Source organism: Zeus faber, assembly GCF_960531495.2.
Source record: "Zeus faber genome assembly, chromosome: 14".
NCBI classification, from domain to species: Eukaryota; Metazoa; Chordata; class Actinopteri; order Zeiformes; family Zeidae; genus Zeus; species Zeus faber.
The window spans coordinates 28,926,960-28,936,959 of record NC_137200.1 but is presented as its reverse complement, the minus strand read 5'-3'; positions in this window follow the sequence as shown (position 1 = coordinate 28,936,959).

Sequence of the window (10,000 nt, the reverse complement as noted above, 5' to 3'; positions counted from 1 at the left end):
ATGAAGAAGGAGAGACCGCTGACGCTGACTTGAGTAAAATAATAGATTTATTACAAAAAAACAGCATCAGACCAGACTTTCCTAGGACGTCCAGGAGAGAACCGAGCCGGATGGATTCTCTGTCGAATGTCACTTTGGCATGTTCTTTTATGCCTGCCCACAGACAACATTTGCCATTTGGTTTCCCTCCATAGGTCACAGGTCACATTTCACTTCCCTTATCACCAGGACCCCTGGTGATGTGCTCTCTCTCTCGGGACCCCTGGCACTGTCTCTTAGTAATTATCTTATACGATGGGGCTGTCTTGGGACGCCACACATTCCAAGACACCTCATATTTCCCCCCTTTGAGACTACACAAAGTCTCGACAGAGAAGAGTCATTGAACTTACGACGTTAATTGGCCTAATAGAACTCACCGACTGACAAACAAAATGATTATATTATACCCTTCTGGACATGCTTAGTCGTAGCAATACAACAAATTTGTGGAGTGTGAGAGCGAAAAACTCATCTGGCAGCTTCCTTTCTTAGTTCTTTCAACAAACAATCAAGACAGGAAAATTCTTTCACGGTTCCTCTGCCCCAGGCAACCACCTATTGCACTCCAAATCAATTAACTGCAAAGAAGAAGGGTTTAGACAACTGTACAGGATGTTACATATAAATGCATTCAGAACCTCAGAAATAAATCAAAAATGTTGTCCAAAGTCAGGCTGGTCGACCCCTCGGACTCTTCAATGAACCTTTCCCTGCGTATTATCAATGTCCCTCAAAACCCCGCAAAAAAATAAAACACCTGAGGTCCCAATATATTCATTTCACCCTGTTACAGAAAACTTCAAAGAAAACAATACTAAATCAAAGTAATATGTCTTGCTAAAAATATCTACTGTAGAATACAGACTTTTCATCAATAATACAGGTTACATTGTAATAAACAAACTCTAATATTATAAAAACCTGCATCACACATATGTATGTATTGAACTGTTGCTTTTTAACACCATCAACTTTAAATGATATTTCACTCGACACTCCTGATCATGGTGTCCTCATTCAGGGTCCGTCGTCCATTTTCATCCTCCATTTTTGAATGTCCATGTTTGAGTGTTCAAGTCCATTAGGCTGTTACGATCTCCGGACACAGACCAACCTCAGACTGGTCCTGAAAGAAAAATTCACCAGCCAGTATCTTGCACACACATCAAATACAGTATAATAATTTTGCTTTTGCGTTACGCTTTAACATTATTCCAATATATGATTAACATTTTCCTTTTTCCCCCCTTTGTCCATGCATTTTCTCACTTAAAAATGGTATAGAGTCTATGACAGAATCAGATATTCAGAATGCATATTTCTCTACTAGTTTTAACTCCTAACTACACACCTCTACCCAATTCAGACCTGTATGCTGACAGATTTTAACAATGTGATTTTTCAGCACACCATTCAATTTTCCCAATCACCTTGGCTTTGGGGAGGATAAACAGCTCCTTGACGTTGTTTAATTCCCAATTTTTGCAGAATTAATTTTACTGTTTTATCCACGAACTCTTTCTCATTATCTGAAGATATGCGATCTGGAAGTCCCCACCTGCTTATGACCTCACGACACAAAAACTTGGCAACTGACTGAGCATCTTTACACTTGGTTGGACATGCTTCAGTGTCAACATGTACCTTTGACCTCCTACTGGTCTTATCATGTCAACAAAATCCACAACCAACTCACGCATGGGACCTGTCGGAGTTGGAATGTGACCGTGTGGACTCATCACACCCCTCCAAACATTGTTTTTAAGACCGATTGTACATCTGCCTATGACATAATCAATTTGCTCAAGCAAGTACGGTGGCCAAAAACGCCGCAGCGCATTATTTACCTACAATACCTTCTGTTTTGCTCATCTATAAACCTTCTCTTTGGCCTTCTTATCCTCATTCTTCTTATCCACCTACTGTATTTGGTTGCGTTTTCTGTGGGTGTCCTGGTCCTGTTCCTTCTGGTCATGCTCCTTTCTTTCTTCACTTGATGTGCTATGTGATCCGTATAAACATCTTTGGTCATGCTTCCAAGTCCAACAACTTCTGCCAATTTGCTCCTCACTTAAAGAGGCAGCCTCCAACAGCACACATTGAGCACTGGAGTTTTCCGTGGTGGCTGGTCGCTGGCGAGTCAGTGTGGAGGCGTGGTTGGCCGGGAGGCAGTCGGGTGGGCCGCTCCTCCCGGCCTGGCTGGAGTCCTGACGGCTTGCGCCTGGTGGCTTTGCTTGTGATGTGCTGCACCTGGCGGGGCTGTGGAGAGCACCGCCGGGTGCCTTCTGGGGCCCCTGGGGGGACTGCCTGTCGTTGCGGGTGTTGGTTGGGGTGTGGGGGGGCGGCTGTTAGCCTTTTGCATCTGCGGTGGGGCTTCTCTGCAGCGGGCGCCCCGGGTTCTGGGGGTGGTGGAGGGCCTGTATACCTGACGGCCTGCCGGCATCAACGGGGGGGGGGGTTTAACATCGAGGTGCCCCGCGCTGGGCACTTGCTGCTACGTGTATGGTCATTTGGCACTCACGCCGGGCGGGGCGCCTGGTCGGCTGCGGTGGGGCGCCCCCCCCCCCCCCCCCCCCCTTGTGCGGGGCGGTGCCAGTCTGTCACCGTGGGGCCGTGTTCCATGCCCGCGGTCCGTGCCTTGCGCCCGTAGCCCGGGTTCTGTGCCGGCAGCTGCGTCTTGTGCCTGTGCCCGGGTGTTGGTTGTATGTGTGTGCCCCTGGGGCGCAGGGCCTCCTCGTACTCCCTTGGAATTGGTCATGCTCCTCGGGCTGGGAGAGGGAATTGCTCCACGGCCCTCTGGCTCTCTGGGGGCCCGGGGGTCTCCCGTGGCCGCAGGGCGGGGTACCCGGGGATCTCCTGCAGACGAGGGTTGTCCGCGGGGCCGCGGAGTTCGGGGGGCTTCGGGGGCCCCTTGCGCTGCCTGGAGGCGCCGCAACAAAATTCTGACCTTCTACACCAGTATCAATGGGGATAAGTCATGTACACCCACCAGTGGACATCTTACACACACACACACGCACGCACACATGCACTCACGCACCCCAGCAACCGGGGGTGCTTTCCCCTCCTTTCCTCCCTTATTTACTGCCATAACTTTGACAGGAAGAGGCCACGGGACCAGTTGTAGTTCCAGTTTTCCTGGACCTAACTGGACCTAAATTCAGTTTTTCCAATACATGTTGTCATCCAATGTTCATGTTTTTGTGAAAATGTTGTTTGTTTCATGTAACATGTTTATTTGTCTCACCGTGGTGATTCTCTCCCTCTTGGAGCAGTGATCAGTTGTTATAGATCCAAACATGATGAATAGTTCTCCAAAGAGGGGGGTTGGTGGTGGCTCTCCATAACCAAAAACTGTGCTTTTGTCATTCTACAGGGCGTCCAGAGGACAGAGTTATTGCAGCAGTTCTTGACGATTTAAGAATTAATTAAGAGTTGCATTGCAGGTGGAGAACTTGAACTCCTCTTGCAGACTAACTCTGTCCTGGATGCAAATGGCATAAAAATACTCTGTGCTGTATGCCCAGCATGCTGACAGCACAGGTTAGAAAAAAAAGAAAAAGAAGAGGCAGCCTCTTCTGTATTTTGGCTCGGAGAATTGATTTCTCCATTTGATTCAAATCTGGATCATTTCCTGTGATATTTGTCCACACTTGATGAACCCTTGACACATAAGCTCTTGGGTTTTCTTGTGGGCCCAATGACTCAACAAAGATCTTGTCCGGGTGTACGTTTGTTGGAAATGCATCTCTCAATGCTCTCCACATCTGACCTCTGCTTGCAGCAAACAATTCTGGGTCATATACTGCAGTTGCAACATATCTGTTAGGGCCTGCCTCCTGCAGGATCTCCTCCATCGCTGGGACTCCAATAAGGCTAACCAGAAGTCTCTTAATATCTCCCATGGCAGCCTGTGTTCCCACCAAAACCTCTTCCAGCTTTGAGATCCACGGATGTGCTCCATCTTGAAGAGTGGGTAACTTTTCATGTATGTTTGACATGTCTGTATTCTGCCAAGGCTTGTACTCTAAATTTGGTCCTCGAATTATCACTGGATACATTTTGTTGGGTCTCTTTCCTTTTCTTAGCTGTAGTTCATACCTCAAAGTGTCTGGCTTTTGAGGCTTTTTCTTCTGTCATTTCTTCTCCGTTATTTGCAATTCGTGCAATTGTTTTTCCAATATTTGTTGAACTTCTGGACAGGTGGTTTCACTTATGTCCTTGAGGCATCTGTCTATACTCCTCTCAATCTCTCTTAAAACCATACATCTGTCATCTGCTACCCCTGTACTGGCTGCTAACGGTTGAAAACAGGAAGGACCTTCTTTCTCCGACTCTTCATCACTTTCAACCTGTTCACTCTCATCTGTGTTGTCTGTTCCCGGAGCCATTTTCCTCACTGGTCGATCTCTTTTTTTCTCCGCTTTTGCCAACATCCGTCTGACTGCGGGGTTGTATCCTCCAATAGCTTCGTCCGAATCACTCACACTCTCTGCCATATTTCCAGGCTTCTGACTTGTTGTCTGCTTCTCAAACAGTTCCTTCTCTTGGAACTGTTGGAGCTTGGATACATCTTTATGGTTGTTGTAGCCTTGCCCGTCTCTATTATTTGCTCATCCTCATCTTTGAAGAGATGGTTGCCCTCCGTTGTCATCACTGGGAGCTGGGGATAATCATCAGTGAACTTCACCTCCTTCTCCTATGGCGGGGGCTTCTTTACAGATGCTGTATTTGAGAAGTGGGCTGTAATCTTCTCCATCAAATTTTCTGCTTCCTTTTCATTTTTCTTTATTTCTTGTCTACTTTGTTCTCTTTTTTCTTTTGCAGCTTCCAACCATGTCTGTCACTCCTTTACGAACAGTTGCAGAATGCCAAGTTCTGTTTATCTTTTCTCTGTGCGTCTCTTTCCTCTTTTTCCTTTCTTTTGATTTACTTTATATGTGGACACAAGCACCCGCATTGTTTTAATCACATCCACATCCATAAAGAGTTCCTTCAGCCGGCCATGGTTGTTCAAGTGTGGATGCCACCGCTTGCTCCATTTTCCTGATATTTTTGCAATATCTTTAAAATGGGGATTATTCTTTCGCACTACATTAATCGGAGTGGTCACTTTTGTAATTTTTGTATTAATTTCTTTAATTTTAAATCAAATTGATTTGTTTAAAAATTATTTATAAAGCACCGTGTAATCAAACTCAACCAAAAACAACGGAATTTTCTAACCCCAAAGGAGACCAATAGCTTTCCACTTATGAAAGCAACTTCACTTGTTCATGATCTGATACTTCTGATCATACTCATTTATCTTAAATTATCAAAATGTACATCAATGTTCACCCTCAAAACAGCCTCAATCAAGGTAAACCATACTCAGATAATGAAATCAATATTCAGAGCACTTAACCGTATTTAAATCAAATCAGTTTTTCCGCATGTGATCAATCAAATCAATAATGCTCCATTAATTAGGTGAATGCCTTAATTAGTCAGTCCGTTGCCAAGTCTTTTTACTAACTAATTGCAAACGCAATATAAGAAAAAGAACTACGGTAATCCTATATGTGAGAACAAGCAATCATGTAGGTTATAACTAGATGTACACACCTATAGGTAAATGCAGGTGTCTATTGAAAAGAGTTTGTGGATAATCCGTACTGGCCTGATTCACGAGATTCTGAATTTCTATGCGCTGTCATCCGCAAGCTCCCGGTGTCTGTGAAGAACTGCCAGATGTCTTGTCATCTTCCCCTTGGATGATCCAATTCAGACACATTCCATCTTCTCTGTCTTTCCCTCAGCTCTCACTCAGCAAAGTAAAAGAGAGGAAGAAAGAAAAATCAAAAGGAACAACACAAGAGTTCAGTGTCTTTAGACCCCTCTAAATTCTACATACTATAATACAATTCAATGAGACATACATTATCAGCTTTTTTATTTCTCGCGCATTTGAAATAAAGCAATGTTTACTTTTATTCATACGACGCATTTAAATCTAAAGAGTATATTAGTCAATCTAATATCACCTCTAATTAATTAGTTTTCTTCTATATTCCTATTTAATTTTATTTCATTTTCATTTATTTTATTTTATTTTAATATTCATTTATTTATTTATTTTCTTCTATCATACTAAGAAAGAAGAGAGAGAAAAGGGAGCTTCTTCTCAACCCCCTCTTGTCAGGGGGAGTCGACCAAGTTCCACTCTGTATGAAGCCCAGCCCCTTGCTCCACCTCTTAAATTTAGGCCCAACTTCCAGTTTGCTCTGGTTGTCAGCGAGCGAACATCGTGTTTTAGCTCCCCGTCTGAATAGCCTAGCCTAATGCAGTTACGCACAGAGTCATAAATCAAAGCTGGTTCCTTTCACTCAGCAGCCGAAACACAAAACCTCTTCTCTTGCATCAAAAACCGAGCTTTTCCTTTTATTTCACCAAGGCTATCTGCTCCTTTAACCAAAAGAACTCACAGCAAGCACTGTCACACACTTCAAGCACAAAGAGAAAAAACTCACACACCAACCAAACAATCCACAAATCCTACCCATAATTCAGAGCAGGAGATTCTCTTTTCTTTTCTGAATGTGTACATGCATGTGTAGGCAGACTGTTTCTGGGGATTCTAGTCCTTCTCTCAAGATGGCTCATTTTGTTATCAAATATATAAAGTCCTGTGAAGGTTCATTTCCTTTATCAATTGTATAAAACGTCCTTGAAAGAAAAAGGCTCATATATATTTATCAAATGTCCTTAACTTAGACACCTCACAACACAAGAAAATTTAGCGCTACACTGTACCCCTTGACTCCCCCGGTCGGAAAGGACCCTACCAAGCACTGGTAAGGCTACAGTTGGGTAGATATCAGGCTTTGCTGGACTCGGGCTGTTCTCAGACAATGGTCCAGCAACGCCTGCTTCGACCTGGGGCTTTGGTGGAGGCGTCACAGGTGGATGTTTGCTGTGTGCATGGGTATTCACACGTATCTGATGGTCCGGCTCAAGAATGTTATTTTATAACAATATCAATTGTAGTATTTAAGAACCAGATCACATTCCATCCTCAACCAACCTTGTGCAGAGATAAGGATAACCCCAGGGGGGGCTTAAAAGAGCATTGTGTGTTTGTTTCATTGCATAGTAGCATTGTGTCTGTGAGCGGAGTTTGACTAATCAGAACACTGATTTGAAGCAAAACTGTATCTTTCTCTTTATTCTGAAGAATAAATATCTTAAATACTCTCAGTTCTGTTATCCTGTAGCGGGCAGATAAACCTCACCGATCACAAAGGGGAATTTCTCCAACACGTACCATATTGTTTAAAAGGACAGTAGAAACTCTCACCATGTTGGCGCACAACGGCCAGAAAGACTCCGTCTCCCTCCCTAAACCCTTACCTGTGGGCCCTAACTCCCACAGTATGATGATTGTTATTGGTATGATGGTTGGTATTGGTATGATGATTGGTATTGGGAACCCTGGTGAGGATAGTAATTAATCCATTAGAGCTTGGGTTCAGGTTCAAGTTACACTGGGAGGTGTGCAATATATTATAATATATATAATCGGTGTACATATATTACTATATAGTTACAGGCTTGAATAATTTTCATATTGATTAAGAACACAGAATTGTATTAGTCCTAACGGCCACAGATTATCAGTAAGCTTTAATGGGCTTAAGGGTAAATGATAAGACAACAAAGATGTCTGAATCAATCCAATATGGAGGATCAACAATAGATAAACTGCAGTTCAAGCATGAAATGAACAATTGGCCTGCTGCAGAAACTAAAACAAACTGGCAGCTCATTACACTGTTCACAATTTATGTTAAGTGTATATATGTTTATACATATATACGCTTATACATATATAACTTATTCATTGAATATCTTGGAATCTCACGAGTCACAAATGTTTCCATAACAAAGTCAGCATATTAATGTTAAAATATTCCAATTCTTATTCTCTAGTGTATAGAACAGATATGTTCTTTGTACAGCACATCTCAAACACAAGGGAAAAAATACATTATATAAAAGCAAAGAAGAATAAATGCATACAAAAAAAACCCGATACATCAAAAATTTACAGAGATAACAGGTTAAAGCGCAATCAGAAGAAGCTTTATTCGTCACACAAACCACAACACATTCACTGATGGCGACCAACACACACTTACAATGGGGATGGTGAAACTCATTCTCTGCTTTTGACCCATCCTGGCTTGTCCTTCCTCCGGGGGGGGAGCCAGGAGCAGTGGGCAGCGTTCAGCCCATTTATGCCCGGGGACCTGGTTACAATGTTCTGCATGTTTATGGTGGGGGTCCTTACTGACGTTACATGACGGAAACCCTATGTGAGCACGGGGAGAACATGCAAACTTCACACAGAAAATATCCTCATCGGGAGATAACCCACTGGAGCACTATGCCCCAGGTGGGAATTAAACCCAGGACCTTTTTGCTGTGAGGCAGCAGTGCAATGCACTGTGCCACCATACCCACATTTCAGGCCTACCCTCAGAGATTAGTTCAAACAAATTGGTTTAAATGATATACAGCTAAATAGTTTGGAATCAAAAGTAAGTTATGAACACACCTGGCTTAATGCTGGTGGTATTCAAGAGGTTTATTTATCACATACATATACAGTACATACATTCATACATAATTTCACCAGGTATTCATCAGGCCTCATGGAATTCCTTATTAATTATTTCTATTCTAATTTTTATTTGTGTTTAGGTTGATGATGGGCTTTAGCCTGCCCCACTACAAACAGTATTCAAAGCAACATTCAGTTGGCTAGAAGAAATGTATTACTTAATAAAACATTTTTAATTTTTTTTTGGAAAGTTGCTGGTTGCCAATGATTGTAATCAATTTTTGGTAACAGAACCAATACAGAGACTATAATCAGGTAAATTTCAATGCCCTTATTATACTGTCTTCTATTTTTAATGAGGAAAGAAGTGTATTTTAGCCTAGACCTACATGAAAAAGAAAAGTTGATACAGAAATCGGATGTATTGAAGACATTCGATCAGCACTGATCAAATATGGGAGTTAAAACCTATTTGCTCTACATTCAATCAATAATAGTTTCAGTATTTAGCGCAAAGCCGCAACTGGCGCATGGCGTCTCAGAGTGAGATGCCGCATGAAGATCGGTCTGATGTTTGAGTCTCTCAAACCGTAGATAAGAGGGCTGAAACTCCTGGGCAGGCTGACCACGACGATGAATAACATGTAATGAATCCAGATCAAGGTTTCGACGTTCACTTTTCCTTGGAGGGAGTACATTATGGTATAGAACAAGAAAGACAACATAATCAGACCCTGCTGGATAAAGTGCAACAGCAACGTCTTCTGCGCCTTTTTGTTTAAGGCTTTTTCTGAGGAGGATGAAGCGGTTCTGGCCGCCAGGATCACTCCGATGTAAGCACTGAGGATGGACAAAGTCACCAACAGAAACAGTATACCGGTGAAGGCCTTATCAAAATCCCTAAATATCTGTAGATGGAACAAAGCATCCTTCGTGCAGAACACCTTAATGGGATTACTATATTGTGAGGAGTCCATAATGCCCAACAGGAGAAATCTGGTCAAGGTGATGATACAGGAAACAGCCCACATCATCGCTATGGCTGCAACGGTGCTTCTCATGGTGACCAAGCTGGGATACCTCAGCGGCAAGCACACAGCGGCAAATCTCTCCAAAGACATCACAGCCAGGTTGAACGGTGCAATGTCGTTGGCAAGAAGCGTGACAATTTGAATTATCATGCACAGAGAGGTTCTAGTGTACACTCTGTTCGTGTTAATGAAGTAAATAACCTGACACACGAGCAGCAGGATTGTGTCCGCGAAGAGGAGATTGTAGAGCAGAAGGTATCGCGACGTTTCCCGGAACATGGGCTTGGACCTCAGTGTGTACAGCATAACGCAGTTAATGTAG